At 47.4% G+C, this 16554-nt stretch overlaps 1 pseudogene; it reads left to right on the forward strand.

Annotated features, from left to right (window-relative positions):
* Positions 1-1030: 1030 nt before the first annotated feature.
* Positions 1031-7261, forward strand: LOC134761669 (olfactory receptor 7E24-like; annotated as a pseudogene).
* The last annotated feature ends 9293 nt before the right edge of the window (positions 7262-16554 follow it).

Genomic DNA, 16554 nt, shown 5'->3' on the forward strand with positions numbered 1-16554 from the left:
CCAATCGGAGGCCTCTAACGGGCACCTAGGGGCGTTATCTAATTCTTCCAGCTTAATAAAAATCCTAATGTGGGCTATTGAGCCGTTTGCTCTATCCCGCTCATGCTGTGTGAATTGTACTTTCGCTTCAATAAATCTGTCTCTTCCTTACTCCGGTTTTTTCTTTTGTTTCTTTTCGTTGCTTTGATCTTTTGTTACTTTGTGCATTTTGTTCAATTCTTTGTTCAACACGCCAAGAACCTGGGCGATCCACGGTCAAGACCTTCCATCCAGTAACAGAGGCAGCACGATCCCTTGATGCCAGGAGTTCGAGACCAGCTGGGGCAACAAAGTGAGACCCTGTGTCTACCATCTGTCTGTCTATCTATCTGTCTGTCTATTTTTTTTTTTTTTTTTTTAATTATCTGGGCATGGTGGTGCATGCCTGTGGTCTCAGCTACTCCTCAGGCTGAGGTGGGAAGACCGTCTGAGCCTGGGAGTTGAGGCTGCACTGAGCTATGATGGCACAACTGCACTCCAACCTCGGTGACAAAGCGAGATCCTGTCTCTAAATTAAATTAAAAACAATACCACCAAAACAACAGCAGGTTGGGCGGTGGTGTCTCACGCCTATAATCAGAGCACTTTGGGAGGTCGAAATGGAAGACCGTGTGAAGCCAGGAGTTCGAGAGCAGCCTGGGCAACAGAAACCTCATCTCTACAAAAAATATAACTGGCCTTGGTGGCGGGCGCCTGTAATCCTAGCTACTTGGGAGGCTGAGGCAGGGGGATTGCTTGAGTCCCAGAGGTTGAGGTTGCAGTGAGCTGAGATCCCGCCGTTACACTCCAGCCTGGATGACAAACTGAGATCCCATCCAAAAAAAGCCAGTGCCCCGCTGAGTTTTTCCTGAAACGAGAAACCCTCGCCTGTAGCCAGGAGAAAAGTCCGCGAGCCAGCAAAAAACAAACTCGGCCAGGAAACAGATAACAAGGCCACCCTGGCGTGCCAGAAGACGACGCTGCGAGGCGGGTTCTTCTCCCTGGTCAGCGGTGATCGCTTCCGGGGTGGTGGCGAGGGAGGCGGAAGTGTGATGTTGTAGCAGGTGGCTGCTGTCTGTGGGCGGCTGTGGGAGGCTCCCGAGGTGGGGGGCTGGGCCAGGATGGCTGCAGCGGCAGCCAGGGCAGGGAGCGGGCCCTGGGCGGCCCAGAAGAAGCAGTTCCCGCCGGCGCTGCTGAGTTTCTTCATCTACAACCCGCGCTTCTGGCCGCGGGAAGGAGAGGTATGCGGAGGGGGCGGCGTCGGTGCTCCCCGGGGAGGTGGCCCTGTGGTTCTGCCCACCTCGAGCGGCACTGACCTAGCCTGCGTTGTGCCAGTTGCGAGCCCGGGCGGGGGGCTGCGGCGGGGTCTTGACAGCAGGCGGGGACCGCTTGAGGTCCTGGGTCCACGCTTGTCTGTGGAATAAAGCCCCGTCAGGTCTGGTATCACTCCACACCCCAGGTTGAGGCTGTTTGCGCTTTGCTTTGCGTCAGTTCTGGGAAACTAAAATTGAACTTGGCTTTGTTAAGTGGGTAGTCCCCAACTAGAAGCGTGGAAGCAGAGTGGCAGACGCTAGCCTTCAAATGATACAAGCCTGGAGGACCCTGTAAAAGTTTTCACCGAAATGAGGAAATTAATTCCGGGGCGTGTGTGTGTGTGTGTGTGTGTGTGTGTGGTTTTTCTGAGGTGGGGACGGCGACTTTCTCAAAGGATGTCCGGAGCTGTGTTTCATTACCAGCAAGTCAGAGTTCTTTTAAAGACTGTCCAGGCTGGGCGCCCTGACTCGCGCCTGTAATCCCAGCACTTTAGGAGGCGGAGATGGGAGGAGTACTTGGGGCCAGGTGTTCCAGACCAGCCTGGGCAACATAGCAAGACCCCCAGCTCTACCAAAAAAAAATAATAATAATCGGAAAATGAGCCAGGCGTGTGGCACGCACCTGTATTTCCATCTACTCAGGAGGCTGAGGACAGAGGATCGCTTGAGCCCAAGTGATGGAGACTGCAAGTGAGCTGTAATTGGGCCACTGCACTACAGCCTGAGTGACAGAGACCCCATCTCCAGAAAATGAAAAAGAAAAAAAAAAGAAAACTCGTCAGTTCAAATGCCTGGGAACTGGCTGGATTTAATTTTCAGGGAGCTATGTGTCTGCAGATGTGCACACCTTTATTTCTTACAAGCATTGGTGTATTACAAATTAGCACTAGGAAAGAAATCTGGAGACTTGAGTTTTCATAAAAATTACCTGGTGCTACTTCAGATGTGACTTATTGACTATCGAAATTGCCTTTCTGACTGGTGGGCAGTATTTGCACAATGATGAGATAATTCCTGTTCTTCTTCTTTTAAATAGAGACAAGGTCTCACGGTGTTGCCCAGGCTGGTCTTGAACTCCTGAGCTCAGGTGATCCTCTCTTCTCGGCCTCTCAAAGTGCCAGAATTACAATTCCTGTTTTTCTAAAACCGGTTTTTCTTTTGTTTTGTCATTAGCATGTGCGCCACAAGAGGTCGACACTGAACTTAGCGTTTTCAGTAGCTAAGATGAAATGTTTCTCTTCATGATGTGCTTCTCTTTCCTCAGTTTCAGGAGGAAAATAAGATTTGATTTTATCATCCAAATGAGGTAGAAGAGAAGAGGCCGGGCGCGGGGGCTCAAGCCTGTAATCCCAGCACTTTGGGAGGCTGAGGCGGACGGATCACGAGATCAGGAGATGTAGACCACCCTGGCTAACAAAATGAAACTATGTCTCTACTAAAAATACAAAGAAATTAGCCAGGCGTGGTGGCGGGCGTCTTTAGTCCCAGCTACTCGGGAGGCTGAGGCAGGAGAATGGTGTGAACCCGGGAGGCGGAGGTTGCAGTGAGCGGAGATTGCACCACTGCACTCCAGCCTGGGCGACAGAGTGAGACTCCGTCTCCAAAAAAAGAAAAAAAAAAAAACAGAAAAAGAATGAGAAGAGAGAAGATTAGAAATCTCGGATTGTGTGAAGCCATTGTACAGTTTACAAGGTAATACCTCTAAGCGTGCCTTTTAGAGTTCAGTGAATTCTTAAAACTGCTGCTGGAGAATTGTCCCAAAGATAATTTTTTCACCTTTGTAAGACCTTTAGCCCATCAAAACCTGCAAAATCTTTACATACACAGAAGAACAGACAGTTCTTTAATGACCCAGAAGGAAATTTCTGGATGGTCATGATATTTACATATACAGTGTATCTTTCTGAAATTGTATGGTGAAGTTACGGGTGATCTTTGCTATTCAGAATTTAGGAAAGTTCTCTGGCTGTTGCATCCAAATAAAATTACAATAAAATTGGTTGCAATTTTAAAATCAAGTTCTTCCTATTTGCTTTATTCGTTCTTGGGGCTGCTTTAAGAAGCTGTGTGTCTGGTGCTGTCGCATGTTCAAAATTTTTAAACTAAGGCAAAATAAAAAACATGGTCTAATGAATTCATTGTATAAATTGAGTATATCAAACTTTGTGGGTTGTTCGGAATCCTATAATTGAAAAACAGTAAAGATGGAAACAAGTTATTGAATATCAAGAGGAGGAGTTGTTGGTAATGTGTCATTGTTTGTTTATTTATTTTTTTAAATGTATTGATTAGTATGTTGAATGCCTTACTTGGTCGGATTTAAACTAGGTGGCTTTTGCGGAAGTTTCTCGGGGTATATAGCAAAGGTTTATGTTTATCATTTACACTAGCACAATCTTTTAAAAATATATATGCACCCTATCTCACTAATAGCTTCTATTCTTCATCTATATTGAAAGCCCTCCTCTACTAAGGCTTACTGATTCACAAATTAGAATGTAAACACTTCTGGCTGGGAACAGGGATTCACACCTGTAATCCTAGTACTTTGGGAGGCCGAGGTGAGGTGGGCCGATCACTTGAGGTCAGGGGTTCAAGACCAGCCTGGCCAATATGGCGGAACCCTGTCTGTACTAAAACTACAACAACTGGCCAGGGATGGTGGCACACACCTGTCATCCCGGCTACTCGGGAGGCTGAGGCAGGGGAATCTCTTGAACCAGGGAAGCAAACGTTGCAGTGAGCCAAGATTCCACCACTGCACTCCAACCTGGACAACAGAGCAAGACTCCCATCTCAAAGAAAAAAAAAGAACAGAAACACTTTTTTTCAGCACACGACTATGGTGGGACCAAGTTTATAAACATTATACTGTTTGGCCAAGAGTCAGTGTACCTTTGCCATCTATCCAGTGGACATTGTTTTTCCCTTGAATTCAGATGTGTGCTGTGTTTTCGTGTTTGCAGGACAAGGTTTATAGTTCGCTGCCGCAGCAGTGCTACAGCATGTACAAGGTAAGCATGGCATTCTTTTTGAACTGAGAGTCCAGCCATTTACCCCTATTTCTAGGCTCCACGGGTGTTTAAAGAGAAATCTGTAAATGACTGCAAAGTGACTCTATCTTAGAGAAGAAAATAATGAGGCCTTTGAAGCAGGTAGTGAGGTTTATGCCTACATTTCTTCAGTAAGTATTGAACTCCCTTCTCTTTTCTCAGCCTTATAGTAGGAATGTGTCCCCAATGATGAAAAAGTGTGTCTATGCGCTCAAGGAACGTACAGAATGCAGATAATTTTATGATGTAAAAAGTTCAGTGAGGCAGGGCACAGTGGATCACACCTGTAATTTCAGCATTCTGGGAGGCTAAGGCCGCAGGATTGCTTGAGCCCAGGAGTTCAGGACCAGTCTGGGCAATATAGCAAGATGTCATCTCTACAAAAAAATTTTATAAAAGTTAGCCAGGTATCATGATGCATGCCTCTACTGCCAGCTACCTGGGAAGCTGAGGTGGGAGGATCACTTTAGCCTCAGAGGTGGAGGTTGCAGTGAACTTTGATTGTGCCACTGCCCTCTACCCTGGGCAACAGAGTGAGATTCCATCTTAAAAAAAAAAAAAAAAAAGATGGTGATTCCATTCATTCAGTGAAAACTGAAAAATGACAAAAATGTGGATGATATTCTGAATGTAAATTGAAATTCAGGGTAAGTTGAAATTTTTGAAAGATGCCTAGAGCAATTAGGTGGTTTCATAAATAAAACAGCATCACATAACAGTATTTTTTGTAACATATTTTTAACTTAAGTTTTGTCATGTAAATATTCTCTGTATTGAAAAGAACTGGGAGATTTAATAAGCTGAATTAATAATTCCCCAGAGCCTATATCTTGCCTGGCATAGAGGAGAGAGCAAAAGTAAAAATCTATGTTAATTATTGAATTGACGCTTCCTTGGTTCACAAAAATTGGCTGTCATAAGTGTGACTTTGACTTACTTGATCCCTCTTGTTTTTTGTTTTTTGAGACGGAGTTTTGCTCTTGTTGCCCAGGCTGCAGTGCAGTGGTGTGATCTCGGCTCACCGTAGCCTCTGCCTCCCAGGTTCAAGCCATTCTTCCGTCTCAGCCTCCTGAGTAGCTGGGACTACAGGTGCGTGCCACCGTACCAGGTGAAGTTTTCAAATTTTTAGTAGAGGCAGGGTCTCACCATGTTGGCCAGGATGGTCTTGATCTCCTGACCTCCATGATCCGCCCTCCTCGGCCTCCCAAAGTGCTGGGATTACAGGTGTGAGCCACCGCGTCCGGCCAAACTTTCTGATGAAAACTCTTAAGTCCTCCTAAGCTAAGGACAGGAGTTATAGCTTACATGAATTTTAAAGCCAGACCCACCGATTTGAGGAAGCAATTACTCTCTTGAAGGAGAAAAGTCAGAAAACATAACGATGAAATCACTAGGACCTAACTGGCATGTGGAATGATTTTCTGCTTATGAACTATCCACTTTAATTTCATTTCCAGATGGCATGGTCTCAGCTGTTATACAGTGTTTATAAATGTTCTAAATCAAGGGAATTTGTATCAACCTTCTAGACTAAAATATTTGAGTTCTTAATTTGCTTTAATTAGGATAACCTTTTTCTTCAAGTGAAGAGAATCGTATTTTTACGTAGTTTTTTTCAGAAAAGATAGGCTGTATTTTCTAGCAGTTACAAATTTGTTATGTATGATGATCTCGTTCTTGGAACATTCTTGAATCTAGTGTCTCTAAGGTGTGTACAGGAAGAAATGAATAACACAGAAATCAAAGATGAAAGCATTAGAAGACAATTGAGTCTGTCAGAACTGCAAAATATTGCTGAGTGTGGATTGCTCAGAAATCTGAGAACATGACTTGTGAATTGCTTCTATTCAAAATGCAGACACAATGCCGGGGTTTGTTTATTTGTTTCCGATTTTTCAACACTCTTTTCTATGCAAAAGGTGTCCAAACTATGCAGACCCACAGAATCTAACAGATGTCTCTCTATTCCTCCTCCTAGAACTCTCAGGGGATCCAGAACTGCAGCCGGTCCTCGCTGGGCTGTTCCTGCCCATGTGGCTGGTCACAGTGCTGGGGAACCTGCTCATCATCCTGGCCATCAGCGCTGACTCCCACCTCCACACCCCCATGTACTTCTTTCTCTCCAACCTGTCCTTGCCTGAAATCGGTTTCACCTCCACCACGGTCCCAAAGATGATTGTGGACATCCAATCTCACAGCAGAGTCATCTCCTCTGCAGGCTTGCCTGACTCAGATGTCTCTTTGCCATTTTTGGAGGCACGGAAGAGAGACATGCTCCTGAGTGTGATGGCCTATGACCGGTTTGTAGCCATCTGTCACCCTCTATATCGTTCAGTCATCATGAGCCCGTGTTTCTGTGGCTTCCTAGTTTTGTTGTCTTTTTTTTTCTTCTCAGTCTTTTAGACTCCCAGCTGCACCACTTGATTGCCTTGCTAATGACCTACTTCAAGGATGTGGAAATTCCGAATTTCTTCTGTGATCCTTCTCAACTCCCCCATCTTGCATGTTGTGATGCCTTCACCAATAACATCATCATGTATTTCCCTGCCGCCATGTTTGCTTTTCTTCCCATCTCGGGGACCATTTTCTCTTACTCTAAAATTGTTTCCTCAATTCTGAGGGTTTCGTCGTCAGGTGGGAAAGTATAAAGCCCTCTCCACCTGTGGGTCTCACCTGTCAGCTGTTTGCTGAGTTTATGGAACAGGCGTTGGGGGGGGTACCTCAGTTCAGATGTGTCATCTTCCCCCAGAAAGGGTGCAGTGGCCTCAGTGATGTGCACGGTGGTCACCGCCATGCTGAACCCTTTCATCTACAGCCTGAGAAACGGATATTAAAGGTGTCCTGCGGCGGCCGTACGGCAGGACAGTCTAATCTCAATATCTTATCTGTTCTATTCTTTTGTAGTGTGGGTTAAAAAAGGCAGCAAGTTCAAATAAGAATGATATCACAGGGTGAACACCCACTGTGATATTAGGAGTAATACCTCCCTAGGATACAAAAAATACTGTCACGGGATATACACACATGGGGTACACCCACTGTGATCTTAGAAGGAATATCTCCCTATAATATGAAAAATATCACAGGGTGTGTACACTGTGTAATCTTACGAGTAATCTTTACCCTGGATATTACGACTAGTATCAAGGGTGTACACACATGGGGTACGCGCACTGTGATATCAGGAGTTGTATCTCCCTAGGGTGTTATGAATCATATCACAGGGTATATACTACGTGTGTACATCCACTGTGATATTTGAAGTCATATCTCTCTATGAGATTACAAATAATATCAAAGTGTATGCACCCCTGTGACCTATTAGGAGTAACATCCTTCCAGGCTATTACAGATAATGTCACAAGGTGAACACCTTGTGTGACATTTTGTACACCTTCTGTGACATTAAAAGAAACATCCTCCTAGGATATTACAAGTAATGGCACAGTGTACACACATGGTGTACACTGCCTGTGCCATCAGGAGTAACATTCCCCTAGGATATTACGAATAATATCACAGCAGGTGTACACACATGGTGAACATCCCATGTGACATTAGGCGGGACATGCCCCTAGGATATTAGGAATAGTATCAAAGTCGTTGAACATGCATGATCTACACCCCCGGTGACATTAAAAGTAACATCCCCCTAGGATATTATGAAGAATATCACAGGGAGTACACCCCGTGTGACAGGAGTAACATCCCCCGAGGATAGAACGAATAATATCAGAGGGTGTAGATGCATTGTGACCTTAGTAGTAACATCTCTTTAGGATATTGTAAATCATATCACAGGGTGTACACGCATTGTGACATAGGTAGTAACATCCCGCTAGGATATGATGAGTAATATCACAAGGTGTACACCCCCTGTGACAACAGTAGTGACATTCCCCTAGAATATGACGAATAATATCACAGGAGGTGCAGCCCCTGTGATTTACGAGTAACATTTCTATAGAATATTACAGGTCGTATCACTGTGTGACTCTGTACACCCCGTGTGACATCAGGAGTAACAGCCCACAAAACTATTACGAATAATATCACAGGGTGAACACCCCCTGTGAGAAGAGGAATAATGTAGTTTTAGGACATTATGAATGATATGACAAGGTGTATACACCCTGTGATGTTAGGAGCAATATCCGTCTAGGATATTAGGAATGATATCACAGGGGACACACCTCCTGTGACATTAGGATATTACGAATAATATCCCGAGGTGTGCACGCATTGTGACAGTACTAATATCCCTGTGGTATACTATGAATAATATCACAGGGTGTACATCCCTGTGACATTAGGAGTAATGTCCCCTTGAATAGGAGGAATAATATCAAAGAGGATACACACCCCTGTGACATTAGGAGTAACGTCCCCTTGAATAGGAGGAATAATATCACAGAGGGTACACACCCTGTGACTTTAGGAGTATCACTGCTCTGGAATATGAGGAATACTGTCCCAAGGTATTAACCCCCTGGGACCTGAAGAGTAACATCCCACTGGAAGATTAGGAATCATATCAGAGTGTGTACACCAACTGTGATATTAGGAGTCCTATTTATTTTTAGGATATTGGGAATAATATCCCAGTAGGCATACACAAATAGTATGTACGTGTACGGTGATATTAAGAGATATCTCCCTAGGGTACTGCGAATAACATCACAGTGGGTGTACACCCAGTGTGATATTTGAAGTCATATCTCCCTAAGATATGATCAAAAATATCAAAGGGTGAACCCTATCTGTGACATGAAAAGTAACATCTCTGTGGATATTCCGAATAATATCACAGGGTGTACACAGCCTGTGACGTTAGGAGTAGCATCCCCATAAGATATTCCGACTAATATCACAGGGTGTACAACCCATGTGACATTAACATCTTCTTAGGATATTACGAACAACCTTAGGATATTACAAACGCCCCCTGTGACTTTAAAAGTAACATCCCCCTAGAATATTAGGACTAATATCAAGGGCGTACACCCCGTGTGACATTAGGAGTAACATCTCCCTAGGATAGTAGGAAGAATATCACTGGGTGTACACCCTCTGTCTTGTTAGGAGTAACATCCTTCTAGGATATTATGAAGAATATCACAAGGTGTACACACACTGTGATATTCGGAGAGAGATCTCCCTGTGATGTAAGGTACATCACAGAACGTACACGCAGGGTGTACACCCACTGCGACATGAAAAGCAGTATCTCCCTATGAGAGTATGAGAAATATCAAAGGGAGAACACTCTCTGTGATATTAGATGTAATGTTTACCATGGATATTACAAATAATATCACAGAGTGTACCCCCGTGAGGTACACCCACTGTGGTATTATTTGAACTGTCTTAGATATAACTCTACTATAACACAAAAAGCTATAACTGTAATATCTCTGAGATACTACAAATAATATCACAGCGAGTCTACACATAGTGTACACCCACTGAGATTTACAGTGATATCTCCCTATAGGACTACAAATATTATCGAAGTTTGTGCACCCCCTGTGACCTTAGGAGTAACATCCTTCTGGATATCGGGAATAATAAGGCATACACAACCTGTGACATTTTGTACACTCTTTATGACATTCAAAGTCACAGCCCCCTAGTATATTAGGAATAATATCAAAGGCAGTTGACGCACACGGTGTACACCCCATGTGACATTAGAAGTAACATCCCCCGAGGATATAATGAAGAATATCAGAGAGTCTAACTGCACGGGGACATGAGGAGTAACATCTCCTAAGGACAATACGAGTAATATCAAAGGGTGTACACTCATTGTGAAATTAGTAGTGACTTCCCGCAAGGATATTACGAATTTTATGACAGGGTCTACATGCCCTGTGACATTAGTAGTCACGTTTTCCTAGAATATTACGAAGAATATAAAAGGGTGCACAGGACCTGTGACTTACGAGTAATATTTCTAGAGAATATTAAACGTAACACCACTGTGGGTACACCCTGTGTGACATTAGCAATAACATCCCACAAAACTATAACGAAAAATTTGACAAGGTGTACACCCTCTGTGACATGAAAATCAACACTTCCCTGGAATATGACGATATTATCACAGAGTGTACATTCCCTGTGATATGAGGAGTGACATCTTCTAAGGATAATACGAGGAAATTGACAAGGTGGAGAAACCGTGTGACACAAGGAGTGAGATCCCACTAGCATATTACGAATCATATCAAAGGGAACATACCTCATGTGACAATAGAAGTAACTTCTCATTAGGAGACGAACAAAAACAACCCAAGGTGTACACACATTTTGACATTCTTCTTTAGGCCCGCTAGGATATTGGGAATAAAACAAGAGTGTATAGAGTCCTGTGACATCAGGATTAACATTCCTCTACAATATTAGGAACATCGCAAGGTGTATACCAACAGTGACTTTAATAGTGGCATCTTCCACAATACGGAAAATAATGTGCCAGGGGGTCAAACAAGAGTGGCAGAAGAGAACACCGTTTAAGAGTAATGGATTAATACACGCCGGCGATGAGAGGAGTAATATCAACGATCTCCCCCCCCGGATACTACGATTCACATGGTAGGGGGGCGAGGGAACACCCTGCGAACCGTGGAGCAATAACACCCCGATTGGGGAGTGGGAGCCAGCCCCCTAGTCCCCCCCTGGCTCCCAGGAGCCCCCTCGCAGGGGGGTGAGGCACCCCCCGCGAGGCGGGGAGAGGGAGCCAGCCCCCTAGTCCCCCCCTGGCTCCCAGGAGCCCCCTCGCAGGGGGGTGAGGCACCCCCCGCGAGGCGGGGAGAGGGAGCCAGCCCCCTAGTCCCCCCCTGGCTCCCAGGAGCCCCGTCGCAGGGGGGTGAGGCACCCCCCGCGAGGCGGGGAGTGGGAGCCAGCCCCCTAGTCCCCCCCTGGCTCCCAGGAGCCCCCTCGCAGGGGGGTGAGGCACCCCCCGCGAGGCGGGGAGAGGGAGCCAGCCCCCTACTCCCCCCCTGGCTCCCAGGAGCCCCCTCGCAGGGGGGTGAGGCACCCCCCGCGAGGCGGGGAGTGGGAGCCAGCCCCCTAGTCCCCCCCTGGCTCCCAGGAGCCCCCTCGCAGGGGGGTGAGGCACCCCCCGCGAGGCGGGGAGTGGGAGCCAGCCCCCTAGTCCCCCCCTGGCTCCCAGGAGCCCCCTCGCAGGGGGGTGAGGCACCCCCCGCGAGGCGGGGAGTGGGAGCCAGCCCCCTAGTCCCCCCCTGGCTCCCAGGAGCCCCCTCGCAGGGGGGTGAGGCACCCCCCGCGAGGCGGGGAGTGGGAGCCAGCCCCCTAGTCCCCCCCTGGCTCCCAGGAGCCCCCTCGCAGGGGGGTGAGGCACCCCCCGCGAGGCGGGGAGTGGGAGCCAGCCCCCTAGTCCCCCCCTGGCTCCCAGGAGCCCCCTCGCAGGGGGGTGAGGCACCCCCCGCGAGGCGGGGAGTGGGAGCCAGCCCCCTAGTCCCCCCCTGGCTCCCAGGAGCCCCCTCGCAGGGGGGTGAGGCACCCCCCGCGAGGCGGGGAGTGGGAGCCAGCCCCCTAGTCCCCCCCTGGCTCCCAGGAGCCCCCTCGCAGGGGGGTGAGGCACCCCCCGCGAGGCGGGGAGTGGGAGCCAGCCCCCTAGTCCCCCCCTGGCTCCCAGGAGCCGCGGTGGACTCACTGCCTCTTTAGCATATTGTGCGTCATATTATCTCCCCTCTGGAAATTATGAACTATTTCACAGATGGGTGTACACCCGTCTTTATTGGGAGGAATATCATCCTCTTGCTCTCTGAATATTAGGAACGGTATCATAGGGGTGTTTCTACTCCCTGCGGTATTGGGTGTCATATCCTCCTCTCCCGCGTTGCAGTTAGAAACAATATTAGTGGGGCTTGTCCACCTTCTGTGATATTTAAAGTAATATCATCCTCTTCCCTCCAGTATCATGGGTACAATATCCCTGGGGGGTGTACACTTTCTGTGATATATGTAGTCATATCACCCCCTCCGCCTTGGATTATCATGAAGGACCATCTCGCTCGGGGGTGTACACTTCCTGTGATATTGGGAATAATATCCACTTCCCTGTCTCTGAATATTAGGAAAAATATCACAGGGTGGGTGTACACCTCCTGCTCTATTATGGGGAGTAATATCTATCTATTATCGGGAGAAATATCATCCCCTCCCTTTCAGGATATTAATAACCATATCACAGGGTGGGTGAACACAGCCTGCGGTGCTGGAATTATTATCATCCTCTGCCCCTCGGGTTACTAGGAACAATATCACAGAAGAGGTGTACAGTCCCTGCGATATTGGGAGTAATATCATACGCTTCTCCCGTGAATATTAGGAGCAATATCACCGGGTGGCTGTACATTCATTGCTGTGTTGGCAGTCACGTCATACTCCACCCGCTGGATATTAGGATCAGTGTCCCAGGGTGATTGTACACCTACTGTGATATTAAAACTAATGTCATGCTCTCCATGCCTGGATATTAGGAACAATATCACAGGTAGGTGTACACCCCCTGCGGTTTAGGAGTCATCATATTATGAATTATTAAACATCAGCCCCATTAATAATTATCAATGGTAATATTAATTAATAGTAGAACTTTATTAATCATTAATGATTATTTTAAAGATAGGATTCTGCATGATTAAAATTAATTCTTACTATTAATGTCATTTTTAATAATCTTAGTTATTAATGTTATTAATCATTGTCTTATTACCAACATCACTTACGATGGATTTAAGTAACATTAATTACGGATATCATTATTTTATTATTAATATTGATATTGCTATTAATTATTAATAGTAATCATTAATATTTTTAATCCGCATGAAGTTTTACTGTCTCCACTGTAGTTATTAATATCGATGATTACTATTAATTGCTATTATATTTATTATTTATTAATATTAATAATTAATAAAACTGTTCCCGATATCCGTGGGGGAGAGGATATGACTCCCATTATCGCAGAAAGTGTACACCCCTCTAGGATGTGACTCCTAATAGTCAGGGGGTAGAGGATGACATGATGGAAAATATCGCACTGGGTGGACATCCCTCCTGTGATCCTGTTGCTGATCTCCAGGCGGGGAGTGGACGGTATGAATCCCACGAATCCAGAAGGTGTAGACCTCCCCGGTGATATTGTCCCTAATATCCAAAGGGAGGAAAATTATCGTCTCTTCCCCTGGATATTAGGGAGGGTATGAGAGGGGGAGGGTGTACATTCCCTGCGATATTCAATGTAATCTTATCCTCTCCCTCCCAGGGTATTAAGAACAATATGACAGGAGGGGTGTACACCCCCTGCGATATTGGGAGTCATATCATCCTGTCGCCCTGAGGAGAGAAGGCATTTGTCTTTCCGTCTCCTGTCTCTGAAGAGGAGGACGAAGTAAAAGTTGAAAAACAAGAGGAATGAAGCCAGTGGCAAGACCAGCCGGTGCCACTGATGAGCCGGCCTGAGGTGAAAAGATGAACCTCCCCCACCTCCACTCGAAGCACATGTGCTCTGAATCCACCACGAAAGACCCTTTCAGGTGGAACCTCTTAGAGTTGTAAGCCCTGAGAAAAGGGCCAGGAACTCTGTCTTCCTTCGGGGGGAGCTCCGCTCTTAAGACGCGTCTCCTGTCTCCTGGAGAGGATTAAAAGGAACATGGTCCTCCTGGAATCCGGTGTCTGAGGGGTTTGTCCGAGGCTCGTCCTGCTCCGCTTACTTGGTTCAACATGACCGGGAATTGAACCTGAGCCGTGGCAGTGAGCGTGCTGATTCCTAACCACCAGACCACCGGGGAACTTAGAACTTTGTGGGAAATAGATTGCCTGACATTAGAAGTGGCTCGGCCGTCAGAAGGAAGCCTGGACAGGTCCCTTGTTTCTCAGGTGTGGCACAAGGGAACTGGGAAAGGATACCTAGACCAGTTCCCATACATAGACACCTGGTGACGGCTGGTGCTAGAACCCCCACAGTGGCTTAAGAGAGCAGGCAGCAGCAATACTAGTAGCAAAGGGACAGATAGCTAAGGAAGGATCCTGCTCCACCCGCCCACGGAAATCAACTCCTCAAGTTCTGTTCGACCCAACATCAGAAGGTCCACTGCAGGAGATAGCACCAGTGATCCCAGTGGTGCCCTCCCCTTCCCAGGGAAAGAGGCTCCCCACTCTTGAGCCCACAGTGCTTGCGCCTCCGCAAGACAAGCCTATCCCTAGGCCATCCAGAGTAGACAAGAGAGGAAGTGAAGACTCGGGAGAAACCCCTCCCTTGGCAGCTGGTTGATGACCCAAAACCGGGATCCAAATGCCCCTGAGAGAGCAGCGGTATGCTGGGAGAGATGAGGATGGTCACGTGGTGGACAGGCGTGTTTTTCTCTACCAGCCCTTCACCTCTGCCGACCTTCTCCACTGGAAAAACAATAACCCGTCCTATCCCGAAAAGCCACAGGCTGGAATTGATTTGCTCCAAACTATTCTCCAGACCCACAACCCCACCTGGGCTGATCGCCACCAGTGGCTCATGTTCCTCTTTCATAGAGATGAAAGGCGGAGGGTGCTCCAAGCAGCAACTGAGTGGCTAGAGGAACAGGCACCAGCTGATTCTCAAAACCCCCAAGAGTACGGAAGGACCCAGTTACCAGGAACCGACCCCCAGTGGGACCCAAATGAAAGAGAGGATATGCAAAGGCTAAACCGAGACAGGGAAGCTCTCTTGGAAGCATTCAAGAGGGGAGCTCAGAAGGCCACAAACGTTATCAAGGTCTCTGAGGTTATTCAGGGAAAAGAAGAAAGTCCAGCACAATTCTACCAGAGACTGTGTGAGGCCTACCGTATGTGTACTGGCTTTCATCCCCATAGCCCTGAAAATCAGCGCACGATTCACGTAGTTTGAGCCAGTCAGAGCGCAGAAGACATGTGAAGAAAACTGCAGAAACAGGCTGGCTTTGCAGGGATGAATACATCACAATTCTTAGAAATAGCTAAACAGGTGTTTGTAAACAGGGATGCAGTAAGCTGTAAGGAAAACCACAAAGAGAGTGAACGTCAGGCCCGGTGAAACACCGACCTGTTAGCTGCAGCAATCAGAGGGGACCCCCAGAGAGGCAAGGGAAGGGGGGCCCTGGGAAAGAAACTCAGCTTGGCTGTCAGAGTTGGCAGCGTGAGCAGTGTGCTTATTGAACAGAAATCGGACATTGGAAGAACAGATGCCCTCAGCTCAAAAGAAAACAAGGTGACTCAGAGCAAGAGGCCCCGGACAAGGAGGAAGGGGCCCAGCTCGACCTGGCAGAAGTAAGTGTTCTTGGACTGAGGGAGACCGGGCTCAAGGGTCCCCAAAGAGCCTGTGGACAGAATGACAGTCGGGGGTAGAGACGTTGATTTTCTTGTAGATACCGGTGCTGAACATTCGGTAGTAACCGCCCCGGTCGCCCCCTTCTCCAAAGAGACTATTGACATCATCGGAGCCACGGGGGTTTCAGCAAAGCAAGCTGTCTGCTTGCCTCGGACTTGCACTGTAGGAGGACATAGAGTGATTCATCAGTTTTTGTCCGCGCCTGACTGTCCCTTGCCCTTGTTGGGAAGGGACTTGCTTAGCCAGCTGACAGCCACTGTCTCTTTGACAGAGCACGGCTCTTTGCTGCTGAAGTGACCCGGAACGGGAAGCATTATGACCCTTACGGTCCCCCGAGAGGAGGAATAGAGACTTTTCTTAACTGAGCTGGGCCAAGAGAGAAGACCAGCTCTGGCTAAGCGGTGGCCAAGAGTAGGGGCGGAAGACAACCCTCCAGCGTTGGCAATCAACCAAGCCCCCAGACTCATAGAAGTGAAGCCTGGGGCCCAGCCGGTTAGGCAAAAACAGGACCCGGTCCCCGGAGAAGCTCTTCAAGGTATCCAGGTCCATCTCAAGCACCTAAGAACTTCTGGAATTCGAGTTCCTTCTCAGTCCCATGGAACACTCCCCTCCTGCCTGTTCCCAAGCCAGGGACCAAGGACTACAGGCCGGTACAGGATTTGCGCTTGCTTCATCAAGCTACAATGACTTTCCATCCAACACTACCTAACCCGTACACATTGTTGGGGTTGCTGCCAGCTGAGGACAGCTGGTTCACCTGCTTGGACCTGAAAGAAGCTTTCTTTCATATCAG

This window comes from Pongo abelii, chromosome 6 (assembly GCF_028885655.2).
Source record: "Pongo abelii isolate AG06213 chromosome 6, NHGRI_mPonAbe1-v2.0_pri, whole genome shotgun sequence".
NCBI classification, from domain to species: Eukaryota; Metazoa; Chordata; class Mammalia; order Primates; family Hominidae; genus Pongo; species Pongo abelii.